At 43.3% G+C, this 11,947-nt stretch overlaps 1 long non-coding RNA gene across 1 annotated transcript; it reads right to left on the bottom strand.

Annotated features, from left to right (window-relative positions):
- Positions 1-305: 305 nt before the first annotated feature.
- On the bottom strand, positions 306-3,336 carry LOC308295867. Its single transcript, XR_013962590.1, has 3 exons — positions 3,257-3,336; positions 1,340-1,479; positions 306-519 (listed from the first exon to the last, which is right to left on the bottom strand). It is a non-coding gene; the product is annotated as an uncharacterized lncRNA (long non-coding RNA).
- Between the last annotated feature and the right edge of the window lie 8,611 nt (positions 3,337-11,947).

Raw genomic sequence — 11,947 nt, 5'->3', positions numbered from 1 at the left:
AGCCTACTACTGCTGCTTTATTATGGTGAAGAAGGTTTGTAAGATGGGTGGGTGCAAGCACAAACGTTCTGTGTCTGGTTCGCGCTCCTCTGCTCTGTGCCAAATTCTGTCTGTCTGTCTGTCTGTCTGTCTGTCTGTCTGTCTGTCTACCTGTCTGTCTGTCTGCCCACAGCGTGGCAGCCAGGCAAAATGCCTGGCCAGGCGAAAGGACCAAATCTGTTAAGGCGAATAAGTTATAGACGAATGGGCTGGTGACCGTGGGAGGTGCTCTCCATTCCGGTAGAAGCTGGTGAGCAGCTCCTGGAAGTCCATTTTGTTTCATTGTCCTCAGGCAGTTGCAGATAAATACTCCACAAATCTGTCCACCAAATCCAAATGTAAAGAGTTCAGTCCAAAAGTGCTCCAGTGGTCGCACATGCTGATCCTGCTGTAGACAGATCCATGCTGCTCTCTCGGAGGTCACTGTGGCAATCCAGAGTCAGCCGCAACGTTGACCTTCCTGGCATGTTTGGGCTTCATCTGTGGAGAAAAACAGAGTTTGTGTAAATTTGGAGTGCCCCAACTAATTGCGACTTAAGGTTGCCATGAGAAATGTCACAGCTTATCTCCGTGTAGACGTGTGTGTGTACACATTTTTACATATGGGTTGGTTCCCTTGATACATCCGGTGACATCACCTATGTAAAAGTCCATATATGGGTATTCCCCAGAATCTTTTATGCCCATATATGGAGATTCCTGATTAAGCCCATATCTAACAGAACTGCATAATGGAATTGCCCATATGTGGAGGAAGACAGCCCATATTATGTGCGGCTGGTTCAGACAGGGATCTCCATGTATGGGCATAAAAGGGACGTACAGTACATGGATCTCCATATAGTATATGGGTAACTGGTCCGATATACATCACTGGCCAGATGGCCAAGAATTGTCGCCCTGAGGCGTCTTACTAGTTTAGTAATCGTAATCAAATCGGCACATAATCGCTGGAATTTCTATTAATACCGTGCTAAAGAACTAAAACAGGGTTCCCACAGATTTTTATCAATTAATTTCCAAAACTGCGCTGCGAGACGTTGTGAGCATGTAGATCGGCTATTTTCACAATTTCTGGCTCTAATATTTGACAATTTGGCCCATGTTTAATTTGCCATTTCAGAGGTATTAACCAAATCAATAACCAAAGACAATGCATAGCTATTTTTTCCAGGGCCTTCCAGGAGCCTTGATCAATTCCAAAACTTTTCCAGTACTGGAAAAATATGATTCTAATCTCAAAATATTTCCAGGAATTTCATGACCGTGGGAACCCTGGTAATAATTGTGACAGGCCTACCTGGTGCTTATGGGGTTGGCTGGGATGATGGTGACGTAGCTGGTCTGTGGGGCTGGGGCACCGTGGCAGCCTGCATCTTCCTCGTCGATGAAGCGAATGTTCTTGGGCCTTTCTTTGAACTGGTAGGCCAGGATGCCCCGCTGGTAGTAATACACACACACACACACACACACACACACACACACACACACACACACACACACACACACACACACACACACACACACACACACACACACACATTACTCAGGGTTCCCACAAATGTTTTCCAATTAATTTCCAAAACTTTTCCAGAATATTTAACCCAATATACAGGACTATATAACAATAATTCAGCTCAATAACATGTTGCTTACTCCTATGCACAATGCCCAAAGACAGGTAGTGTATGCCAGTGGTTCTCAACCTTTTCAGGCCGTGACCCCGAAATAATCATGTTTTTACTGGGGACCCGGCACCCTGACGAGCACTAAAGAGTTGAGAAATGTTGTATAACACTGTTCTATTGTGAAAATAGCAGATCTACATGCTCACAACGCCTCGCAACGTTGTGAGCATGAAGATCGGCTATTTTCACAATTTCTGCCTCTAATATTCAAAGAATGCATAGCTATTTCTCCTGGACCTTCCAGGACTGTTTCAAAATATTTCCAGTAATTTCATGACCGTGGGAACCCTGCTAAAAATATGCCTTGAATATTTATTTTTAAATTACCTATTTGAAAAGAACACGGTTACCATTTAGCCTGACAAATGTGTAGCTATTCTTTAATCAGAATGTATAAGGTAATAGCTAAACAAATGCCACAATCTGATTAATTGCTTAAATAATTGACAGATTAAACAACGTTTTCAGGCCAAGGACCCATTAGTTGAGAGAGATTGAAGCAGGGACCCCCACAACCTGTTCATAGATTGATTAGATTCCATATAGTTTCATTGTTTGACAGCACAATCATCAGTGTATTTTCATGTCAATTTGTGTTTTCAGATATTTAACCACTTGAACTGTCAATATTAATAAACTTGACCTTTCACTCTGTACTTAGTCTGCTCTTTTCCTCTATTCACCAAAGCTCTCTGCCTAAAATCGGAGATCTGCTATTTTTGGCTAGATTTCTCAGAATATGGACGCTAGGGTTCAAGTGGTTAATAAACAAAAGTTTCTATCACTCAAAGATTTGGAAGACCCCCCTGTAGTAACTCTGGGGACCCCCGGACCCCCTGTTGAAGTAAAGAACAGCGGCTTTACCTATCACTTTAATACTGACAACAAAGCATTCAAGGCATGCTAAGGGGGTCCCTGCTTGCTTCATCCCTCTCTCAGCTAAGCAGGGACCCCTTAGCTTTAATAGGGGGACCCCTTAGCTGAGAGAGAGAGAGAGACAAAGCTGCTTAATCTCTCAGCTAACGGTCCCTCTCTGTCAGCTAAGGGGTCCCTGCTTCATCTCTCTCTCAGCTAAGGGGTCCCTGCTTCATCTCTCTCTCAGCTAAGGGGTCCCTGCTTCATCTCACTCTCTCAGCTAAGGGGTCCCTGCTTCATCTCTCTCAGTTAAGGGGTCCCTGCTTCATCTCTCTCAGCTCCCTGGCTGGGGGAGATGTTTAATAATTATTGTTTCCTTTTTTTTTTCTATTTTCCCAAATAATTATTTAAAATAAATGAGGAAAAAAAACGGCCTGCTCACATAGGAGGGTAATATGAGTCAACAGAAAAATAATAATGGGTGTTTTTAATGAATCTATCATGGTTAAAATGGAGTTTGAAGTTACAAGTGTGTTTATGTGGAGAGAAGCTCAAAAGCTGTTTCCCTGTTGAGAGTGGAATGTCCCTTTAAGTGAGTCGCAAAGATAAGCATACAGATTACAGACTACACATCCTGACATGTAACAACATAAACCCCCGTCATTGTATCTTACCTGAATGGACTTATACCCAGGAATCGTTCATAAATCCACCACGCTTCTTGTTCCTGATGTAAACAATCCTCCAACAGTCCACACACAGAGCGGAAGACGAAATAGCAGGTCATTCAGTCAACTGTAGGACAAATGCAACTGGCTTAAGGCCGTGGAAGATTGTCATTGGCTCTCTCCACCTTAACCCAGTTGCTTTTTTTATACGCTCGGACTGAAAGACCTGCAAAAAATACTCTCCCACTGCGTGACGCTGGCCCTGTGACGTCAGTCCTCAAAATAGGAAATAACATATTATCGTTTTGCTTACTTTATTCACTCAAAATATAACGTTGGTCCTTGCATTGCACATCCTTGGAAAGCATAAAATCGCCTTATTTTTTACAGAGTCAAGAGATGAGGGTTTCATAAAACACAACTGTAGGACATTAATACAATATCAAGCCAGCCACTCTAGCATATGCGCGGTGCATGCTGGGTAATCCATTTGGATAAATAAATGCTTTTTGCCAAGTCATCCTTTCACATTTGTCTTAACTGTGACCAACATTTAACAGAAGTTACATTTTTAAATTGGATCTGAGACAAAACACTTTTTATATATTATGTTTAATTACGATAGTCATTTGGTCTCGTCTCGTTCGTGCACCAAAAAAACAGCAGTCACGTGACTGACATATCGGCCGATGTGATGTACATTATCAACAGACAGAATGTCTGATTAAAACATAGTGCCTGAACGAGAGTATGGGCATTTTCCATGGGAAGTGAACATAATCAACAGAGACTATGTCTGATAACAACATAATGAGTTCCTCAGTATGGGCAATATGGCCATAATGGGCGCATTCTATGCAGTTAATAAAGGCTGATAATGGACATTCTATGTTCTGATAACGTTCGAAGCGGGTGAAGTTATGCTCCTGTGTAGGTTACTATAGATGCTGTCTTATTCCTAGGCGTTAGTATGCTGCGCTTTAGTATAGTATCAGTCATATATGTCATGCCTTTGCCGCTCTCCGGCTGCTGTTAGTATGCCTATGCCTATAGTGTATGCTGCTGCCTTTATGCGTTGTGCTGCTGCCTTCTATATCCTGCTGCTGTTTATATGTTATGTTGTTGCTGCTCTCCCTCTGCCATTCTTGTCAATAAAGTATAATTTAACCTAAAGAACGCTCCCCTGAACTATATATATGATCTGTCTGGTTTTAAATATTGCAGGTTTTTGCGAGACGAGTCCCGACGGCCGCCGCAGGTTTTATTTTTTGATCGCCCGTTTCCGACCGAGATAAATAAGCTAACGCCTGCGCCGCTTTGCGGAGGTCCTGCGGTTACATTGAAGGAGGCATTATTATGCAGCTTGGATACATACATACAGTACTGTACATGTTTGTCCCATGGACAGACTCTAAGACGTTCTTCTAAGCGAGTCCTTGTTTCGGATGACAAAGTGCAGTGTGAGCGCAAACGTAGCAATTAAATATGCAAGAATGTGGCAACTTCACCCCTCCCATTCGCACGACTAAACCGAATTATATTATGAGAATGTGGCCTTACAATATAATGCTCTCCCTTGCTTAACTCGGATCTCGCACAGGAAGAGCCTCGTCTTATTTTATTTTATTTTCATATGGACCTGCTGATGTGTCTGAAATAAAGTTCTCATTCATTCATTCATTCGTCAACCCAGCTTGATGTGAGAGATATACAGGGACATATATGGATGGATTTGTATCTCTGCCAGGCATTTCCAGTGCTATTTGTTGTCTACTCTAGAGCTTTACTCAAGCCTATATTAGATTTTGACCAAACTGGTAAGAAAGCTAATTGTATTCTCAAATGATTTGTGCACAATCTAGACTTCCTGTTGTCACTTTAGTCCCTGTGGACAAAGGTCTCAGACAGTCACAAACTCATAGTTTGCATGCATCTTAAAGAAGTTTATCACACCGTGAAGAGAGTTTGTGCCTTAATAGGAGCGAGTAAGTTGGGAAGATTCCAATGACCCTGGGCTGACATAACCTGACTTTCGCCAGATGGTGGCAGCATTGCTTATGCATTGCTTTACCATCTGGGCTCGCTCCAGCACAGTTGATAACACTCGTAAAGTCCCGGGCCGGACCAATCAGCGGCAGCTATGGGCGGGCTCTGAGCGGCTCTGAGCCAATAGAGTCTGATTGCAGACCACGTGGAAACCCAGGAGGCGGATTCTGGGTGCAACGTCATGCAGACAGGCCAATATGAGTGGTTGGAGTTGGCACGGCCATATCCAATCACCTGCTTTAGAATTTGAAAAAATGGCCCGCCCCTTACATCGGTTGTGCTGGACCGAGCCCAGATGGTAAAGCAGAGCGTTATGCAGGCATACGCAATGCTGCAAACCATCTGGCGAAAGTCAGGTTAGGGCTGACACGGGTTGGCCAGAAAACAATAAACAAAAACAAAAGTACAGTGTATTTTGGAGTGACAAAGCTGTTTTTTTTTACAGTAGGTGTAGGTGTCATGTAGGATTGTTCATGTAGGTGTCATCATTTACTACATTTAACATGTTCTAATTTAGGCATTTCAACTTGAGAGACTTTACCACACAAAACAAATGAAATATTTATTACAAGAAATGTACAAGTAAATAACATTAAAGAATGAATATGATTAATGCTTTGGCGTGGGCCCCATCGGATGATCGAATCAGAAGCCTTGGATCAGACCCTGCCTGATGGAAGGCAGGGGGCTTTGCATGGAAGACAGTAGATAGGCCCTGTCCTGGTGGTGCCTGCTGCAGGGTGGTGTCGGGGAGGTGGACCTGAACAGATAGCCAGGTGAGATAAGGAAGGAGGAGGCATCCTTTTAAAGGAATGCTGTCATGAGTTACGCTGATCTGATTGGAACAGAGCCAATGAGTTGATGGGGGAGGGATGTTAGAAATGACAGCTGGTTCAGTCTCTCAGTCTAACTTATGTACAAACTTCCATTTAGCAGACGCTCTTAATCCAGAGCTACTTTCAATAAGTAAGGACATCGCACGGTAATAAATCAATACATCAACAGTAATAAATCAAATGCATAGAAAACGGGCCACCTCAAACTTGCTCCAACACTGCTCACAATAGCCATCCCAGGGTGGCCCCTGGCAGTGGGGGCCCTGTACTGGCTCCGACAGGCGCACCGTCGCTCCAATCCAAAGCAAATTTGGCACAAACATTGTTCAGAGGCACACTTTCGAGCACTCTTAAGCAATATTACGAGAGGATGTGCTTAATTTGATTTGGTGGTCAAAAAGTAGGAGGGCCATACCGCATTGAAGACATTAATATGTAAAGAGGGGCGGGGCTGACGCCTGTGAGTGTCAAAGCTTTCCTGTATTGGCGCTCGCATAGACTGTCACAAGGCAGTGGCTACGGAAACAATTGTGTTCAAAGGACGAGACGTCGGCCGCGGCTTGTGATTGGCTGAGGCCAGCGCTCTGCTGTGCGGAGAGGACAGTCCAGCAGCAAGCCCTCAAAAAAGCCTTCAGACATTAGTCCAGCAGCAGCAGCCCATTCTCACCCCCTCTGCTTCACCCTCCCGACGCGTTCCCAACTCGGTTTCTGCTTCACCCGTGCGAAGCTTTGGAACGCTTAGACCGTCTACGGTCAGACAAGAACGGAGAGTCTTAGTACGCATGCGCCGACATGTGTTTACTGGAATATTTTCCAGTCACGGGGAATCAAACCCGGGTCTCAGTTTTAGCTGTCATCATGCTCTACCGACTGAGCTAAGGAGATGGCTGAGAAATATTTTTTTGGTGCTTTTATCTTTGACAACGTGGATAATAATTGAACGTAGTCCCTTCTTTGAGCCGCATTCGGACGCGGAAGCAGTCCCCTGGTAAAAATGTACTATTCTGTCCATAACAGCACATAATTCGGTAACGCCGCTGAGTCGGCTCATGCGCCGTTCGCACCGTTCGCGTGAACGGTAGCATGGGGTGGCTGGTAAATCCTTCATAGCGGTATCGAATCTCGCTTCGGGAACGACTTTTTTTTCTTTCTTCTTAGACCACTGGCCATACCCAATTCGTCCAACCCTTGACACAGTAGGAATACCCAAAGCGTCCCCTCGTCCGACGCTTTACGGTACTTGACAGGGCGTCAGTTGTCTGACGCTTTGAAGGTGAGAATATGTTGGCAGCAGAGGCCCTCAGATTTTGATACCCTTCCCTGAGTTAGAAATCTTCATAACATTGATGAGGTATGAACCAGGTCTCTGCCCTACATCACCAAATGTAATTTATCTTAAGACATACTAAATTGTAAATAGTAAATGGTGCATTTATATAGCACCTTTATCCAAGGTGATTTATTTTAAAAGTCAATACCTTACTTAACCCCATTCAAAAACCTTGCTCTTTGCATGTTCAATTTAATTCAATTCAATTCAAATATGCTTTATTGGCATGACACGCATTCTTACATTGCCAAAGCATTACATACAGTATGATACAAAATAATAATATAAATAATACATATTCAGAATCAGAACAAACAATACAAACAAGACAATATATATAATGAAATGATGACATTAGTCTATTCATTGTGTTCAACACTTATACAGTTCAACCATTGTTCCTCATTTTGTGGCAGGCGGCTACATATTTTGCAGGCCAACCTTGAACATTCGTTTTTCTCACCTAATAATAGGGGATTTCCTAGATAGAGTCAAACTGAATCTTTGTTTTTGTTATTTGTGTGAATTTGGGGTAGTATACTTCTTTTGTGTTTGTATTTGTCACATGCTCTCTCAACACCAGATTGCTCAACACTAATGAGGGCATGGTTGGTTCTGTGTCTACTCTGTAGTAGTCTGTGTGCAAGTGTGTCAGAGTCTAGCAGAAGTCAGTTATCCCAAAGATCAGAATAGAACCTATGGGTGTCAGACTTGGTTGTGGACCCTGATGTCTTCCGTCACAAATGGCTGACCGAATCATATTGTGTCTGACCGTGGTCCTCATCCCCACAAGCACATCATAGAACAGGTGAGAGGAGTTCATCAGGATAGCCAGCATCCTCCCCTCTGTGACCACCTCCATACTGTCCTGTTTAACTCAAGCTTTGGAAGCGTCCCTCACCAGCTTATTCAGTTGCATTGCTTGTGTTACAGTAATACAGTAGGTTTTCCACCACCAACAACTCCTCCCCTTGGAGTGTGTGTGTGTGTGTGTGTGTGTGTGTGTGTGTGTGTGTGTGTGTGTGTGTGTGTGTGTGTGCGTGCGTGCGTGCGTGCGTGCGTGCATGCGTGTGTGTGTGAGACACAAGTTCACCACCAGGGCTCTGTAATCCTCTGTATTGTGATCCATGAAGTTGCGAGGGGGAACAGGAAGGATGACAACATGGTTCCTTGGGGAGCACTAGAGTTGGTGATGCTGCGTCCACACATGCGTAGAAAAAGTCGCAGCTCCCGTCCACTTCAATGTTAAATGAATAGACCGGAAGACTCCTTTCATCTGCGATCGAAGAGCCCACAGGCGCCGTGACATCACGTACTCTCCGGGTTCATGGTTCAGCGCACTGCTGTAGCCTACTCTCACCCGGTAGAGATACGCACTAAACCAATGGGACAGAACGTCCTGTGAAGCCGGTTTTTCGCTTGTAGTTTTCTTTCTTTCATCCAGCTCTCCAAATACAGAGGGAAATACAGAGGGAGTCAAGACATGCACGAGTGTTTCAATAAATGTAAACGTCCTTATTGTTGTTGAATTGCCAGACTGATGTCCACTGTTCTCCCTTCTGAATAGCTCATGTGTGAGGATATTATAATGAAGAACTGGAGAATGTTTTATTAACTCTAGATAATCACACACTGGCCCTGTTACAGATGTTGTCCAAAAATCATGCAGATCGGTACACAGTATCTCTGTAGCCATTAAACGAAACGGGTATTTCTTACATTGATGCTCCTACATATTCATGCAAGCACCAGTTAAAGTTACTTTCCATCCCTCATATACTGTGTGCATAGTGCACACCCCATAACCCACACACTGCACATCATTTCAGAGCTCATATCTTTGAACGGGTAAGGGCTAGTTTCTATAAACACCAAATCTTTACCAAAAATAGACGATCAAGCTCACTACTTGTTGCAGCGCGACACGTTGTGTGCTTGTAGATCGGCTATTTGGCTTATTCCCCCCCAGAATAGCCTATGCATAGCTGGGGTTCATGTGGTTATTTGTAGTGTACTACTTTTCCTTTATATTGATTGAAGAATTTATTAGAAGTTTGCATAGGAAAAGGTACAGTTTTATGACAGTACAAATCACTGGTACAAGGTCAACTAAAAGGAGATCCTAGTAAGCTTTTTGTCTTATTTAGCCTACACAATAACCACTTTATGTAGGCTATCTCATATAACATTGAAAGATAGACGAATACAACACAGTACTTTGCATAGAGAATTGTCATTAACAAAAGGGGAGGGAAAAAAAGGAGTCATAAAAACAAGGGGAAAATAAATAATAAAAGTGAAATAGGAGATCATTTAAAAAGGAAATGGGGCTTAGTTTCAGGTGGTGTACTTTTTTGTTTATTGCCCGTGCATAATATGTTTTCATGTTGAGTGTAGGTAAGCTACATTCCTTGATCTGTCTCACTCTGGAAATCGCGCTAGTCAAAAAGAACTACACGTCCGTCTGACCAGCGCCATGTTGACACTCCCATTACCCCGGCGGATGTCTATACGCCATCGGTTTGGTCGCTGAAGGAAGAGCCGTAGGTCGCAGCAGTCGTCCAATGTGTGGACGCGCCCTGACACAGTCTACAACCAAAGCTAGATCCACTTGCATCACTGACAGCTTCAGGGCCAGCTGCTGTGGATGTATGGTATTGAAGATCCAGATGGAGTCAATTCTCACAGTGTTACGCAGTGTGTAGGTTCTGTGGAGCAGGTTGATAATGATATCTCCCACACCAATGTGTTTCTAGTATGCGAACTGCAGTGGTCAAGGGAGCCACATGAGCTGCAGGAACAACTTGTAGTCAATTTAGTTTGTAGTCACAGAGCACACCCTTCTTGAACACCAGGACAATGCAGGAGGTCAGAGTTGGGGCACCTTACTCAATCTCTGCTGCCAACCTCCTAGTTAACACCTTGAGCACCCAGGGTTGCTGTTGTCTCTGGACCCTGCCTTGTTAATGCTGATCCTGTTAAGGTCAGCAATAGCTGAATGGGAAATGGGTAGATCGTAAGGTTGTTGGTTCGACCCTCGACTCACCCAGTCTATGTGTTAACGTGTCATTGGGAGACTGCAGGACCAGTCTGTCAAATCTCTCCAGTGATAATGAGGGGTAGAGTGGTGTTGAACCTCAAAGTGTAGGAGACATGCTGTGGATCTGCACAAGATGGAGGGGTGGGTTGGAACAGCATCCTGGGATAGGGTTAGGTGGAAGAGAGGTGTGGATGGGTGCACTAGACTAGGTCTAGGGAAGTCCCACATTCAAGCTGTTTAGTAGCACTTCTTTGTGTGCTAAAGCTGTTTATTACTCTTTGACTGTATTGTAGGTTAACAATACGACAATGAGATGCACACGTGTGCGTGCATTTTGGAAAAGTAGCAGGTAGTCTATAAAGTACAAAGTTACTTTCTATCCCAGATATACTGTGCGAGTGTGCGTGTGCACAGCACGTAACCCAAACTCTACTGTACATACTTTTCATGCTCATATCTTCTTCTAGTATATGGACTAGTTAAAACAAACTAAAGCTAGACAAGCTAAAATTTGGATTTAGCTAGGAGATACAGATTTAAATGGTTTGTTTTAGCATACATTATGGCAGTTTTAGATAAACTACAGTTATTAGGTTATTCATATTCTGATAGTTTGGTTATGGTTAGGTTAGTATAGACACCTGGACCACCTCCCCAAAAATGACCATCATTAACTGTAACTCCCATTCAGAATGACCTAATTTGTCTTTTTCAGGGGAGGGATATGTCTAAAGAAATCTTATTTGAAATAAAAACTGTACTTGATATCTCCACACAACCACTGGATATTGTTTAATAGCATCCTGGCAATGCAGTAACATCTAATTTAACATATTAGATTAAGATCTAATTTTTCTTGTAAATGAGAGAAAGAAAAGGAGTCCTCACCACAAAAAAATACAATTTCCGCCTAAACTAAAGGTATGTTTAAAGGACAATATTTCAGTATTTCTTTAGGTAAATTGCATTCTGGCTCTTTGGTGATGTAGGGTAGATACCTGGTTCACACCTCAGCAAATTTGATGAAGATAGGAGTGATCATTCTCAAGTTTTAGGCTTCCTTTTCCCTATTCGGATTTGCCTTTTTCAGAGATTGGGGTAGGTGTAAAGAATAGCCAACAAAACTAATTTCAGACCAAAATATAATTTCGCAACAATCCATTTCATTAATGGGAGACCATGAAGATGAGAAAAAACATGGTTGCGCTTGGTTCTAACTCGGGTGGGGGTATCACAAAATCTGAGGGCCACTGCTGCTAGAAGGGGAGGCGGGGGAAGGGGGAGCCACGAAACCAGCACAGAGAACGGTGGCTTGCGGGATTGACACTGGCACCTCATGTATTAAGTAAAATCGACGTACGTCATCATGCATTAGGTTTTTGTTTGATAGGATCAATTAGGGCTGTACTTTTGATAGTAAAATGCACACACAATTCTCACTTTTG

This window comes from Nannobrachium achirus (assembly GCF_963921795.1).
Source record: "Nannobrachium achirus genome assembly, chromosome: 2".
NCBI lineage: Eukaryota > Metazoa > Chordata > Actinopteri > Myctophiformes > Myctophidae > Nannobrachium > Nannobrachium achirus.
The sequence above is the reverse complement of the archived record's forward strand: the minus strand, read 5'-3'. Positions and strand labels throughout refer to the sequence as shown.